The sequence below is a fragment of the Notechis scutatus genome, chromosome 3 (genome assembly GCF_049901735.1).
Source record: "Notechis scutatus isolate UNSWTSFEM ecotype Mainland chromosome 3, rNotScu1.2, whole genome shotgun sequence".
NCBI lineage: Eukaryota > Metazoa > Chordata > Lepidosauria > Squamata > Elapidae > Notechis > Notechis scutatus.
Genome location: NC_142011.1, coordinates 112,616,244 through 112,632,416, shown reverse-complemented (window position 1 = coordinate 112,632,416; position 16,173 = coordinate 112,616,244). Strand labels below are relative to the sequence as shown.

The 16,173-nt window shown below is 41.2% G+C and overlaps 1 long non-coding RNA gene across 1 annotated transcript in view; it reads right to left on the bottom strand.

Moving 5' to 3' along the window:
* LOC148131348 (uncharacterized) overlaps positions 1-16,173 on the bottom strand; it is a 62,274-nt gene that overhangs the window by 44,178 nt on the left and 1,923 nt on the right. Inside the window, exon 2 of the long non-coding RNA XR_015749101.1 lies at positions 8,215-8,460. This is a non-coding gene — a long non-coding RNA (uncharacterized LOC148131348). The remainder of the gene's footprint in view (positions 1-8,214; positions 8,461-16,173) is intronic.

Genomic DNA, 16,173 nt, shown 5'->3' with positions numbered 1-16,173 from the left:
GGCAAGATGTTATAGCAGACAATTTTGTGAACTATACTTAGAACAGACTGCAGGTGGCGCAGTTCCAGATTGTCCAGTCCCAAAATTTCAAGCCTGGAGGCATAGGGAATTCTATTGTGAGTGGAGGAATGGAGTACTTTTCTTGAGAAATACCACTGAACCCGCTCAATTGTGTTAATGTTCGATATACAGTGTGGATTCCAGGTGGATGAGCTGTATTTGAGAATTGATCTGGCAAAGGTTTTGTATGCCCTAGTTAACAATTCAATGTTGCCGGAGAAGAAGCTTCGCAAAATAAGGTTAACAATTCTTAAAGCCTTTTTGGCAATGCTGTTACAGTGAGCTCTAGGTCTTAGATCATTTGAAATAAGTACTCCTAGAGTGAGGGCCATCTATGAGATTGCTTCAGCCTAACTTGTATTTGTACTGTGGCACCAAGCTGGAGCTGAAGGAGGTATCAAGGGGAGGAAGAAAACCTGAAAAAACTCCAGTCAAGCCACACGAAATGGCTCTTAAAGCGGAAGAGGTTGTAGAGATCGCCCCTCCAAAAGGAGAGGAGCTGGGAACTCCGACCTCTTCTGGTGAGAGTGAATCCGAATCAGAAGACGGCCCTCTGGTAAGTCCAAACAAGGGCCCAATGACCATCCCAGTGAGATTAAGGGTACCCACATCAGGAGCCCAAGGGAAAATGTTGGCCTAGTTATACTCTGGGTGCACAAGGTGCATAATCAGCTCAGAAGTCATGGAGAAATTGGGTTTAAGGCTAAGAACTTTAAAAACTCCCATAGCATTTTGCCAACTGGATGAATCAGTAACTGGGGGCGGCCCTGGACATTTCATAATGGAACCAGTGGAAATGACAATGGGGAGACATAGAGAGACTTTGTGTTTTATTGTTGCCCCTGGGGTGGAGCACCCCTTACTTGCCCTGGCTCCAGAAGTGGAACCCCCAAGTGGATTGGAGAAGGGGATCGTTACACATACGCACTGACCAACCCCTAGAAGGGAAGGGGCAATCTCAGCTGAACTCCCAGAATTCCACAGAATTGGCATCCTGGACAGTGAGAACCTGAAGGGGGAGGAGAAAATCCCTGAAGAGTATTGGGATTTAAAGGAAGTGTTCAGTGAAAATGCATCGGACAAGCTCCCCCCCCCCCGTCAATTGTCCAACAGATTGCAGTATTAAAATTCTACCAGGAGTGAAGCACCCAAAACCTAAACTGTACTCGATGACACCTCGGGAGCTAGAGGAGCTGCAGTCGTTTATCGATAAAAATCTTGAATGTGGGTTCATCCAAACTGCTAGGCCTCGGGTAGTGGTTCCAGTGTTATTCCACGAGAAGACAGATGGTTCACTTTCTCTGTACATTGACTATATAAATTTAAATGCGATTTTGGTGGAGAATGTGTATTCCCTTCCATTGATGAAGGACATGTTGGCCCACCTAGCCAAAGGGAGAATTTTTATGAAACTCGATTTGGGAGAAGCTTACTACCGAGTTTGAATCAAGGAGGGAGATGAATGGAAAACTGCTTTTAATTGCCCAATGGGATGTATTCATGCAAATGATAAATGAGGTTTTGCATGAACATTTATACAAAATGATCTTGATGACATTCTTATTTACTCTGAGACTTGCGATGAACATGTGAAATTAGTACGATCAGTTTTGAAAAAACTTCGAGCTGTACGCTAAGTTATCCAAGTGTGAGTTCTACCAAGAGAAAATTGACTATTTACGCTATTGTATATCACATGATGGCATAGAAATGGATCTGGGGAAAGTTCACACCATTTTGGAATGGTCCCCTCCCCGCACCAGAAAGCAATTGCAAAGTTTCCTGGGATTTGCTAATTTTTACTGTCAGTTTATCCCGCCTTTTGTGAAAATTACACTGCCTATTAAAAATCTCTTAAAAACCAAGGGGGAGGTGAAACAGAAGCCCAGTCGACTGCTAGAGTGGTCCATGGAGTGTCAAGCTGCTTTTGAGAAGCTGAAATGACTTTTTGCAGCTGAGCTAGTGCTAAAGCACCTGAACATGGATGCCCCTTTGTAATCCAAACCGATGCGAGTGATGTAGCGGTGGGGACGGTGCTACTACAAGCAAACGAGATGGGGATTTTGCAACTGTGTGCATACACCTTCCGTAAACTAACTGAGACAGAAAGAAGATGAGCCATTTGGGAAAAAGAAGCTTTTGCAGTTTATTAACCTGGAGGCATTTTTTAGAGGGGGCAAAACACCCCTTTGAGATGTGGACGGATCATAAGAATTTAGAGGCTCTAAAAATGCCTCGAAAACTGTCACCTAAGCAAGTTCGCTGGGTGCAATACTTCAAGCAGTTTAATTTTTCATTGAAGTACATTCCAGGGGGGAAGAACTTCATGGCGGATGCACTGTCTAGGCTGCCTCAATATAATAGTGCCCATCTGGAAATGATCTGCCTTATTGTCCCAACTAGACAGCTGACAGCTCCAATGGTTACTAGATCCCAGAAAAAAGGGGAAGTTGGTTTTTCAAATGATTTATCTGCACAGTTGAAAGAAGCTCTTAAACTTGATGATTGGTTCCTGACTCACTCAAATAACTGAGATGGATTGGCATGGGTGGGGGCTAAATTATACGTGCCAGCAAAGTTGAGAAACCCAATATTACAAGCTCACGATTCCAAAGCTGCTGGACATTTTGGGTTCGTAAAAACCCTACACTTGGTTAAAAGGCAATTTTGGTGGCCTACTTTGAAAAAGGACATTGAAACTTATGTGGCTAGTTGTCCTATCTATGCCTCAGCCAAACGGCTGCTTGGTAAGCCAGCTGGCCTACTACAAAATGTAGCCAGACTGACTGCTCTGTGGAAATAAATTTCCATGGATTTTATAGTGGAATTACCTGAAAGCGGAGGAAATACAGTTATTTGGGTGGTAGCGGATTTGTGTTCCAAACAGATACATTTCATGCCTTGTGCAAAAATCCCATCTGCAAAAACCTTAGCTAAACTGTTTATTTTACATGTCTATAGGTTGCATGGTGTTCCTGAACGGATAATTTTGGATAGGGGTGTCCAATTCACCTTGAACTTTTGGAAAGAGTTCCTGAAATTGTTAGGCTCTGCCCAGGGCTTAAGCTCCACCCACCACCCACAAACTAATGGGGCTTATAAGAGAACTAACTCGGTATTGTAACAATATCTTAGATGCTATATAAATTATCAACAAGATGATTGGTCAGACTTATTACCATTTGCAGAGGTGGCATATAACAATTCAGTTCACAGTAGTACTGGTTTTACCCCATTTAAAGTTCTTCGGAACAAGACTTTGTACCTGAGCTTCCACAGGAGAAACCCAATGTTCAGTCATTGAGTGAATGGATAACCCAACTCCAGCTTACCTGGCCGGGTTACCCGTAAAGCATTGGATGATGCTCATCAAGCTCATAAGAAATTTGCAGATAAGAAGAGAGCTCCACAAAAACAATATCAAGTAGGGGACAAGGTTTTCTTGTCCACTAGATATTTGCAAACCACACAAAAGTCTAAAAAGTTGGGCCCCAAATATGTTGGACCTTTTCCAATTGAACAAATTATGAATCCAGGGGCAGTCCAACTGCAATTACCTAAAACCCTTAGAAGGATTCATCCTGTCTTTCATGTTAGTTTGTTGACCTCCGACCTAAGACCTGCTCAGGTTGATCCCCCCATTCCTCTATTGATTGAGGGTGAACAACATTTTGAAATTAAAGAAATTTTGGATTCTAGGAGACAAAGAGGTCAACTCCAGTATTTAGTCATCTGTAAACACTTTCCTCCTTCCCAGTCGGAATGGGTAAATGAAAGGGATGTTCGAGCCCCTAGGCTCATCTAGGCATTTCATGCAAAATTTCCAGACAAACCTTAAAATTTTGTAGGATGTGTAACATGTCTATTATTCTTTTATCTTGTATTCTCTTTCTTCTATAGGGCTAACACCTCTTTTGCAGGAGGGGCCAAATGTCAGCCTTCAAGATTTCTTTCCTTTGCTTTGCATCTTTCGGCTGTCATAAGTAACTGGGGGGAGGGGTGAATTTGATGTGGGATATGAGCCGGAGGTTTTTGAGAATATACTATATAAGTTGGGGGGAGTTTCTTGTTTATGCTTCTTTCCTATGCTATGCGCAAGCACACCTCTTTACCAAAATAGGCCAAGGTCAATGGACAGATGCCTACATCACCACCTGAAGATGCCCACATGACATTAAATACAACTTTAATTGGATGGTCAGTTTGAACTATTGTGTGTGGGAACATTGCTATCACTTTGTATATGTGATTTTCACACTCAATTCCTCAGATTCAGAATTCCTTTGATGCTACCACTTGATTTCCAGTAAAAGATATCTTTTCTCTAATTAATGGAGTCTAACTCTTTCTTTCTTGGATTTTGAATGGAGCACCAACTGACATATGGGTCCTAAGACACTGCCTTGGGAGACACCGCTTGTCAGCTTTGGAAGCCATATTGAGACCAGATGCTTCCATGCTGCCACATTTAGAGCCTGGAAAAATGGAATGGGGGCATTTCTTGGAGTCTATGTAGTTAGACATAATAACATTCTTTTTCTAATTCAAGGTCATGTTATTTTGTGCATAAGCAAGGGGAAGTCTCAAGTTGGGACAGATGGTGATTGGGCATGAGATGTTATGATGGGTGCAGGGGATGGATTTGTAGTTTTTACTTATTGCAAGGAAGCCCGGAACTTTCAGATTCGGGATTCCCCAGTTGTGCCAGTTTACTGTCCAAAATAAAAATAACTTTTGAGAAGATGTCTGTTTTGGAGTTATTGGTTGGAGTGGAGGTTTTTCTGGAATGCTGACATTATCCCAAATCTCTTTATAGCTACCAGCATCCCAAAAGGGGGCTGTCCGGGGTGCTGAGCCCCAGCACTGACTCAAAGCTGGAGCAGTGCAAAGACTCAGTGAAGATGGAAGAAAAGGAGGAATCTACAGAAGGAGCGGTGGGAATGGATACCGGAGGACTGATTGAGACTCCGTGTCCTCCTTCTGAAGAATTTGTGGAAGCAATTGAAGCTTCAGAGGAAAGACGGAGGCTAGGCACTCAGCTCAAAGAGACTGATTCCTAGAAAAGCTGCCAGACTGAGCTGAATCCAGAGATGGGACCAGAGGAGCAGCTGCCTGAACACCTTTCCTACTCCAGCCTTATGAGGTCGGCCCACAAGCCAGAGTGCAGAGGCATGGGGGCTTTTAAATCAGACAACTCCTGAGACTGGAACCTGTTGCCTCCATCCCATAGCCAATCATTGGCAGAACTCCCAGAGCAATTTCAGCAACTTAAAGTTGGAAAGTTAAGTCTCACAACCACAACCTCTCCAGCTGAGCTGGGCCTTAACTCATCCCACATTCACTTTCTCTAGTCCAAGACTTGACAGTGGAACCAGCATGGCATCGGCTAAAGGTAGCTGAAGAATCAGCTCAGCACAGCAGGGCCAAGCAGCAAGGGAAGATGCAGAAGATGCAGCCAACATTTGGTACGTTACAAATCCCAATTCCTCCCTCTCCACAGCCAGCAGTGAGGTTGCCACCAGTGGAGAGTATTCCCCCAGAATGGGGGATTCTATCCTGGTCACAGGTGGGTCCAATGCCAGTGGATGCCAGCATGGCCCCAAGTAGCAGCAACGATCGCGACGCAGCAATGGGGTCAGCTCAGGCAGCAGGCTGCAGCCACCACCCCAGCATGGCAAGGAGTTCAGCAGGTAGCCCCTATTCAACAGATTCCAATTCAGCCACCCCTAGGAGTACCCCTGCAGCCCCCCTCCCCATGACACTTGCAGCAGCAGCACATCAAATTCTAGCTCAGCCACCCCTCGGAATACTCCACAATAGCACAACAATTTCCAGCTCAGCCGGCGGTCGCCATGGTGATCCCCCCAGGCCAGACCCACAAGATTCCAAGCAATTTTTGATGGAAAACATGAAAAAAAAAACCTGGCCTCCTCCAACAAGTAACTAAACCAATGAAGCCGTGGGAAGAAATTGCAATGGACTTTATTGTGAAGTTGCCAGAGAATGGAGGAAGTACTGTGATTTGGACTGTTATCGACCTATTATCTAAGCAAGCCCACTTTACAGCATGTAATGGACTACCTTTGGCTAAGAAACTGGTGAAACTGTTCATGAAGCATATTTATTGGCTCCACAGAGTGCCTCATAGAGTAATCTCAGATCGAGGCATACAGTTTACTGCCAAGTTCTGGATGGAGTTTTTGAAGTCCATTGGGTCATCCCAAAGGCGTTCCTCAGCATTCCATCCAGTGTGTAACAGCGCCACTGAGAGAGTGAATGTTATGGTGGAATTAGATGTTATATAAACTATCAACAGGGTAACTGGGTGGATCCGTTGCCATTTGTAGAAGTTGCTTACAATAATGCAGCACAACGCAGCACGGGCTCGACTCCTTTCCCAATCACTACCGGCATGGATTTTGTTCCTATGCCAGAGTTGCCTAGGGAAACCCCAACATCCATGTCCTTAATGGATTGGATGGAATCATCAAAAAAAAGGTTGGGAGGACACAAAAAAAGCTCTAGTGGAAGCAACTGAGGAATATAAAAAATAGGCAGACAAACATAGATCTCTTCAACCACCTTTTAAAGTGGGGAACAAAGTATTTTTGTCAACTAAATATCTTCAGTTGAAACCACCTGGAGTGGAGGTTTTCTGGAATGCTGATACCACTATTAACTGGTGCTGGAGTTGATGGGGCCTTCCTTATTTTGACCATTTGTTGCCTGTTTGAGTCTATCCACTTGTGCAGGGGTCTGGAGATGCCATAAGAACTAAGTTTCAGCAGTAGTTTGTTGTTGTGACTGGAAGGATTGACCCTGCTGGGAGTTTTGATTCTGATGCCTCTGAAGATGGAAGGTTTGAGCCTGCTGTGAATGTGAAGTCTGAGTTATCAGAGGACACAGATGTGAGCCAGGAGGATGAGAGAGTGTCGGAGAGACAGTCCTCTCCAGAACCTTCTACTTTGTTCATGCCTCGGATGTCAGCAGCTGATCCACAGAATGAGCCAGAGGCTTCGAGTGAGGACGAGACTGATGGATGTTGGCTTGATGCTAGGACTAGAAGAAGATTGAAATGTCAATCACAATCTGAAAGGAGACGTCAAGCCAGGGATTAATTAGAGAGACTGACACGCCCCTCCAGGGGATTTAAGGAGGCGTGCTGGCTCTCAATCTTTGCTTGGAGCAAAGTGCTTTTTGGATCCGGAAGAATACGTTTGAAGCGGCCGTCGTGATTTATGAACAATTTAGACTTGCCAGACAGATTCCAGGAAGACTGCCAAGGGCTGTGAAAACAGAGCAGTTAACTCTTTTGGGTCTGGTTTTGTTTTGCTTGAATATTTGAACTCTGGAACTTTGGATTCTCACCTGTGGATACAGGTGAGACATAACAGTTTGTTATGCACCACTGAATCAAAAGCTTTGCAGAAGTCTATGTAAATTGCTTTACCCTGATCTAGATTTCTTTTTCCAAGAATGCTTTCAGCTTAAATTTCTAGTAACATTGAACCTCATTAGTTGAATGGAAAACCACCAGGAAATCTCATAATTGAGGATCAGACTGAGAATTTGGAAAAGATCCTAAAACCCAGCAATGATACTTTTATATTATCAATGAATCAAGGACAAGTGTTCATCTGGATGCCAGGGAACTTTTACCAATGTCTTTGCAACAGTTTCAGGGTAGTCCTTTTGGGAAAAATAGAAAAAGTCAAGTAACCAAGAACTTTTCTGGGGATGGAGTGGGCAGCTCAAATATTGCCACAATAGTGATGAAGCTTTTTCCTCATTAGAGTCCTTGATTTACTACCATAATTGAACCCAAAATTTCTGTTGCTGAGATAGTTGTTAAGCAAATTTTACCCCATTTTACAACCTTTTTTTTTTGCCGCAGTTGCTATGTGAATCTGTCAGGCCTGCCTCCATTCAAAACCCACAAAAGAAAACCCCCAACTCCATTGAGGTAGAGAAGAGGTACTTTTACTGAATTTGAAATTATAACGGTGAAAGCAAAGCAAAGTTCTGATTCAAAAGGCGCAAAAGTTACAGATTGAAAATTTCCCCAAAACCTTTCCCCCAGGGACCCAGGCTGAATGTCAAATCCACATCCCACATAATGTCATGTGAAACTCTTCTTCAGGTATTTTCACTCACCTGGAGTTCTAGGACAGTTGGCCTTTACTGGGTGTAAACAACTCCACTCAGCAGTGCAGTGTTTCTTGAGAGCAAACCTCCCTTTGAGTTCACATGAGCCTTCATCACACCAGCTCACTTCCCAACCCCAATTACCATGCCCTCCCTCCCATTACTATGGCAGTTGATAGCAAGCATGCATCAAAGGAAAAGCTCATGCTGGAGATCTGGCTGAAATTCGGCCCTCCTGCAGTAGAGGTATTAGCCCTAAGGAAAAAATAGAAGACAAAATAGACAGGCAATATACAGTACAGGAGAGTAAAATAACCTTAAGGCTTGTCAGGGTATTTAGAGTGAAACAATTGAAGGAGTTTTTGGGGCCCAGACATCCTGAGCATTTACCCATTCAGACTGTGAGGGAGGGAAATGTTTCCAGGCCACCAAATACTGTACTTTCCCCATTTCCTGGAATTCAGGATTTCCTTGACTTTGAGGTCTTGCTCACCTTCGATGAGGAGGAGAATTGGAGGGGCAGGTTGGGCTGGTTGAAGAGGAGTGTTAGGGTTTGGGAATTAACCCCTAGCAGAGTATTGCAGCAGTAGTCAAGCCAGGCAGCCAAAGAAGAGCGGAAGGGCCCCAGAGTATACACACACTGAACACAAACACTGTTTGTAGTTTAAATAGTTTTTAATCCAGTTAGAGTTTAAGCATTGTCATTCAGTCCATTAAGTCACTCACAGTATTTCCATCCAGTAAGACTCACTAGTATAGTCCAAGTTAAGAGTCCTTGCAATATCTTTATCAGCCGATAAAGATATCTTCTCCTCCTCCGGTTTCACTCTCCAGAGAAACAAACGCTGGATATTCAGCAAACAGTAGCAAACAATAACAGTTCAGTCACAGGCACTCACAGTCAGTAATCACAGTTAGTCGCAGCAGCACACAGTTACAGCTACAGCCAGTATTTCAGCTTCTAATGCTTCCTTATATTGTAACTTCTAACCGCACCCTTAATCGGCTAATTGCCTGCTGCATTGTGCTTAAAGTGATAAGCACTTAAACCATGATATCTAAGTTTTATATATTTATTCACCCAAACCATATTTGGTATCAATGTTATACCTAACATACTCCCCTTTTGGGTGAAATAAATATATAATACCTTACAATCTTATCCCATATTTTCACAACTCTCTTGGTGCTTACTGGCACCTTGGGCTTTAGTAAAATTATCAGCTAAATTGTCCTCCGACATACAGTACTCTAGCTGAATCATCTTACTTCTTACAGATTGTCTCACGTTTAGATATCTTAGATCTGTATGCTTGCTCCTTGTTTTTACTCCAATATTTGTGGCCATTTGAATTGCTGCCTGATTATCTTCATGTATAATTATAGGATAATCTACAGTTATACCTATATCAATTAACATTTGTTTATACATTATTAATTCTGTACATAACAATGATAAACAGGAGAATTCTGCCTCCATAGTAGACAAACTTATATGCTGTTGTCTTATTGACTTCCAGCCTATTAATGTATTACCCAGCATTATGGCTGTTCCTGAAGTCGACTTTCTAGTGTCTCTTTCTGATGCAAAGCTAGCATCTGCATAAGCACTCAAAATTAAATCACCCTTTGGTTCTAAATACAATGAATAATTCATTGTCTTTTTAAGATATCTTAATATCCTCTTAGCTGCAATCCAGTGTCTTTCACATGGTGCAGAATTGAATCTAGCCAACTGATTCACGCAGTACGATATATCTGGTCTAGACCAATTACTAATATAACTCAAACTATCAATTAAAGATTGATAAATCACCTTATCAAACTCAGGGCTTTGTTCATCAGTGTTGCTAAACTCCTGACTCATTGGAGTCTTAGCTGGCTTACAAAGCTCCATCTTGTAATCTTTTAGCAATTTGCTTATCTTATCTTCCTGAGATATCTTAAAACCTTTCCGTGTTTTCTTTATATTCAAACCGAGATACTTCTTTATCTCCCTAATTGCTTGATCTTTATTCTCTTTCCTAATGATGCTATTATTTTATTTGCTTCATCATTAGTTTCAGTTATCAATGCAATGTCATCTGTGAATAGTAATAATAATGATACTTTCCCATTTGTCTCCCTCTTAAACAGACATGGATCGGCTAAACCAGCTTTAAATCCTATATTGTCTAGTTCCTTTACAATATACTGGTTCCATTCATAGCCTGATTGTTTAAGACCATAGAGGCTTTTCTTTAACAACCAACAATCATTATTATCCTTATTTTCACTTTTAATACCAACAGGTTTTTTCATATAAATAGTATGTTTTAATGGGGCGTGCAAGTAAGCAGTTTCCACATCTAAATGGTTAACTATATAGTTTTTACTAGCTGCCCACACTAAAGCTGCCCTCAAGGTTGCTGCCTTAAGACTAGGTGCAAACACCTCATCATAGTCATTAGCATTCTGCCTAAAACCTTGGGCTACTAACCTTGCCTTATGGATTAAATTACCATCTTTATCTGTTTTTACCTTAAAAATCCATTTGCAGCCAATAGATTTATTTCCTACAGGTAATTTGGCATTCTCATACACCTTCATATCACTTAATGAATTCAGTTCCTTATTCATTGCTGCATACCAACTTTCTTTTTCCTTAGTAGGATACTTTTTATTTCTTCTACAGAATTAGGAACTTGATTAATCTGGCACACTGTGTTAGCCTGGTACCTATCAGGCGGTCTAGATATACGTGTAGTTCTTCTGGGAATTACAGGGCTTACAGGAGGACTTTGTTGAACTACTACCTGTTCATCTTCCTCATCCTGTTCAGCTATTGAATCTGTTTCTTCCTTTATGGGCACTATTTCATCCTGTATTTGTCTCTTTACTTTATTTTTAAAGTTACAGGGATAACTAATGGGATTTCTATAGGATTCAATAATTACATCTTTATTGGCATCCTGTTCTAATTTCTCCCATCCTTCATGTTCTAGAAATTGGGCACTAGCACTACATAACACTTTAGATGTGCCTTTCTCCCAAAATCTATATGCCCTATGGTTTGCCTGATAACCAACGAAGAAAAATCTTTTAGCTCTATGTTGCCCTTTTTTTCTGAGTTGTGCAGGAATATGCACCCATGCTGGTGCACCAAATGTGTGCAGGTAACTTAGATCAGGTTTCCTGCCATGCCACTTGGTGAATGGTATTTCACCTGTTGTTGTATTAACAACGTTGTTCAATATGTTATTAGCACACATTGTAGCCTCCCCACAAAGAATCAGGTAACCCAGAATCATTTAACATTGTTCTAACCATTGCCTGTAGTGTTTGGCCTCTTCTTTCAATAAAAGCATTATGTTCTGGCCTGTATGGAGCAGACTTCTTATGCTCTATTCCAGCTATCTTAAGTCTGTTCTGGAATTTGTTATTAATAAATTCCGTGCCATTATCTGTCACCAGGGTTATCAGTTGCCGTTTAGACTTTCTTTCAGCAAACCTAAGCCAATTGAAAAAATGTTGATATGTTTCAGTTTTGCTTTTCAAATAGCAAAACCCATATCTAGAATAATGGTCCATAATGCTCAGTATATATCTAGCACCCCCATACTGGGTTTCTTTGGACCTATGATGTCTGCAAATACTACTTCTAAAGGTTCTTTTGTTTTGAAACCATTTAGCCTATTTGCAGGCAATACCTTGCTCTTATCTTCACAGCAAACATTACAACGTAAATATTTATCACAAGGTTTTAACCTTATTCCTTCAGATAACTCAACTGTACGTTTTAGCATTTTAAAATTTACATGCCCCAAACGCCTATGCAATAAATGGATACATTCATCATGAGGCTTTATATTATTAAATACAGTTTGAGCCTCCCTTTCTTACTATTATCTAAGACATATAATGTTCCATTTAAAGCTGCAGTTACCCTTTTGTTATCTTTTCAATTATGCAATTATTATCTTTAAAAGTAATTACATAACCTAATTTATCTAATACCCTTACTGAAAGCAAATTAAACTTTAGTTGCGGTACATACAACATTTTTATATCCTGGTTTATGTACGGACAACGTGCAAAACCTTGACCTTTCGCTTTCAGGTTCCAGCCATTGGCAAGAGATATATGTTGAGAGCTTGTAGACATTTTTATAAATTTTGTCTTATCTCTTGTGATGCAGTGGGATGCGCCACTGTCAACCACCCATAAATTATTCTTCACATCAGAGTTGCTTAACGTGGCTAGTTCAAATGCTTTCTTTGGCTTTTTACATTCTGGCTTTTTCTCTTTTTGCAGAATCTTGCCAAATGTCCTCTGCCTCCACAATTAAAACACTTTTTAATTGTGTATGCTATCGAAGATAAATTCTCTTCTTCCAGGTGCTTTACTTTGCTTTGCTGATTTCTTTCAAGCTTTGAAGATAATTTCTCTTCTTTCTTATCTTCTCTCAGCTCGTCACGCTCACGCCTTCTTCTGGCTTCTTCTAGTAGCCTGCCTGTAATCTCGGTTAATGAGAGGCTTTCTTTTGGCAATACCTCTAACAAAGTCACATAGTCATCATAGCTTTGATCTAATGAAGATAATATTATGTAGACTTGTTGCAGTTCATTAAATATAAGCTCTTTTTCTTGCAAATCTTGAAAAATGCTCTTCATACAGTTTAAATGAACTAACATATCTCCATTCCTCTGAAGATGCGTTCGAAAAAGCTTCTGTGTAAGATTTATATGTGCTCCTACACTGTCCCGAACATAAATCTTCCTGAGGTTCTCCCAGCAGTTTGCAGCATTTTCTTCTCCACGAATATGGACAAGCTGCTGATCACAGAAAGTCAGTCCTATGATGCATAAAGCCTGCTCATTCTTCAGTTTAAAGTCTTGTAACTTTTCTTTATCATCATCATCAGCAGGATCCCATCTACTCACATCTGGTGGGTTTGCTATAATGTCCCATAAACCTTCTCTGCGTAGAAGTAAACTACATTTCATTGACCATGAAACATAGTTTGTTCCATCCAGCCTGGATATCATGGACAGTTGTGACAAATTTACTTGTGCCATTACTCTTCAGATATTTTGACTATTTTAAACTAATTAAAACAGTTTGTTTTTACAGTAATGTGCAACTCACACCAACTCTCTCTGCTATATCCTGGTTAGTTAGACTATGCTGCTGGGCCCATAACCAATGTTAGGGTTTGGGAATTAACCCCTAGCAGAGTATTGCAGCAGTAGTCAAGCCAGGCAGCCAAAGAAGAGCGGAAGGGCCCCAGAGTATACACACACTGAACACAAACACTGTTTGTAGTTTAAATAGTTTTTAATCCAGTTAGAGTTTAAGCATTGTCATTCAGTCCATTAAGTCATTCACAGTATTTCCATCCAGTAAGACTCACTAGTATAGTCCAAGTTAAGAGTCCTTGCAATATCTTTATCAGCCGATAAAGATATCTTCTCCTCCTCCGGTTTCACTCTCCAGAGAAACAAACGCTGGATATTCAGCAAACAGTAGCAAACAATAACAGTTCAGTCACAGGCACTCACAGTCAGTAATCACAGTTAGTTGCAGCAGCACACAGTTACAGCTACAGCCAGTATTTCAGCTTCTAATGCTTCCTTATATTGTAACTTCTAACCGCACCCTTAATCGGCTAATTGCCTGCTGCATTGTGCTTAAAGTGATAAGCACTTAAACCATGATATCTAAGTTTTATATATTTATTCACCCAAACCATATTTGGTATCAATGTTATACCTAACAAGGAGATACAGATTTTAACAAGCTAATATGATGACTGTGCCCTGAATGCTGAATCAGAGCAGAAAATGCAAGCCAGTGTGGACAAATTTGCAGCAACATGAGACAACTTTGGCCTCCTCATCAACACAAAGAAGACCGAAGTGATGCATCAGCCAGCTCCGAAAGCCCAACATCATTACAGTGAAGGGACAAAAGCTGCAAGCAGTGGACCAATTTACATACCTTGGCAGCACCCTCTCCCATGCAGTGAAAATTGAGCTCAAGCCAGGCATTCAGAAGCCCGGTGACCAGTTTGGCCACATTTGATGACTCTGGGAGGCTGAGTGGGAGCTGGCTCAGGAAGCTTTGTCAAGGGGCATCTGGCCAGAGTTCTCTGTGCTGGCCTCTCTGATGTGGGCTTGTGCCTTGCTAGGGGGTCCTCAAAACACGTGTGGAGCACCATCATAAACTGGTTCTAATCCCTCAGCTAGAGGGTATTATCGTTGTGGAAAGTGACTGAATTTTGATGGAGATGCTACAACAGTAGTGTGAAAAACGGTCATGTCACTTTGTAACTTCAAACAGTCACTAAATGAACTTTTACAGGACTATCTGTATAATATTTTTAAAAATCTTCAGGTTCACTTCCAATTCGATGCAGAAAACTCCTTTGCCTTGAATCTTCACAAAAGATCCAGCAAGAGGCATTGGAGCTCCTTATTTTCTGCTTCTCCTGTTTGAACTGGAATTCCTCCTTAGAGAAAACCAGACAAATGAGCCAGTTCAGAGCCCCAAACCTGGGATTTGCCTTCTCACAAGCATAAATAATAAAATGAGAATGGCAACTTAGAATAAACGGCTGAAGACAGAAGCCTGAAGATGATGAATGAGACTTCATCGAAACGTTGCCTAGATACTTCCAATCTTACGCGGGAGAAAACCCGAATAACCAAAGATGCATATATATATATGTATATACATATACATATACATATACATATACATATACATATACATACACATACACATACACATACACATACACATACACATACACATACATACATACATACATACATACATACATACATATATATATATATATATATATATATATATATATATATATATATATGGCCTTCAGCTTTGTTCGGGTATTTTCCCACGTCATAGTAGTGGTGCTTTTAAAGTTGTAGCAACGTTTCAGCAGAATCTCATCTGCCATCATCAGGCTTCTGTATTGTGTCCGTCTGTGAGTCAGACTTTTACAGTGGTTTCAGATTTAAATTTGGGGCAGCCTATTGCTGTGCCAGAATGGTTTTTCTTCATCCTGATTGGTTGGGAGTCTTGGTCTGTGTTTATTGGTCTCGGAGTTTGCTGTGTTCTGCTTGATTGGTGTCTCTAATATCTTTTGTCTGTTTTTGGCTCTTTTTGTATCTTGATTGGCTGGCAGCATTGTGTTACTTTATTGGAGGCCTTTAGTGCAGCTTGGCTTCAGGTAAATGGACGGCTATCATTAGTTAGGAAGCTGGGTTTCATCTGGGTGCCTGGTTGGGATGTGTTTGAGCTGGAGGTATCAGGGGGGATCTGTTTGTGCCCAGGTGTTTGCCTGGCTTGTGGTGTGGAGATTTTTTTGTTTGTGAGTGCAGGCTTCCAAATGATTGACAGCCTGGTGGAATCATCTCTTCTATTCATGCTTTCTGGTCTTTTTTCAATCTCTATGGCTTCTCTGATGATTCTCAAATGATCCAGCTCAAACACATCCCAACCAGGCACCCAGATGAAACCCAGCTTCCTAACTAATGATAGCCGTCCATTTACCTGAAGCCAAGCTGCACTAAAGGCCTCCAATAAAGTAACACAATGCTGCCAGCCAATCAAGATACAAAAAGAGCCAAAAAACAGACAAAAGATATTAGAGACACCCATCAAGCAGAACACAGCAAACTCCGAGACCAATAAACACAGACCAAGACTCCCAACCAATCAGGATGAAGAAAAAACCATTCTGGCACAGCAATAGGCTGCCCCAAATTTAAATCTGAAACTACTGTAAAAGTCTGACTCACAGACGGACACAATACAGAAGCCTGATGATGGCAGATGAGATTCTGCTGAAACGTTGCTACAACTTTAAAAGCACCACTACTATGACGTGGGAAAATACCCGAACAAAGACAAAAGTATAAATATAATGATTGGAAAGACATTGAAACTTAGAAAAAGATATAT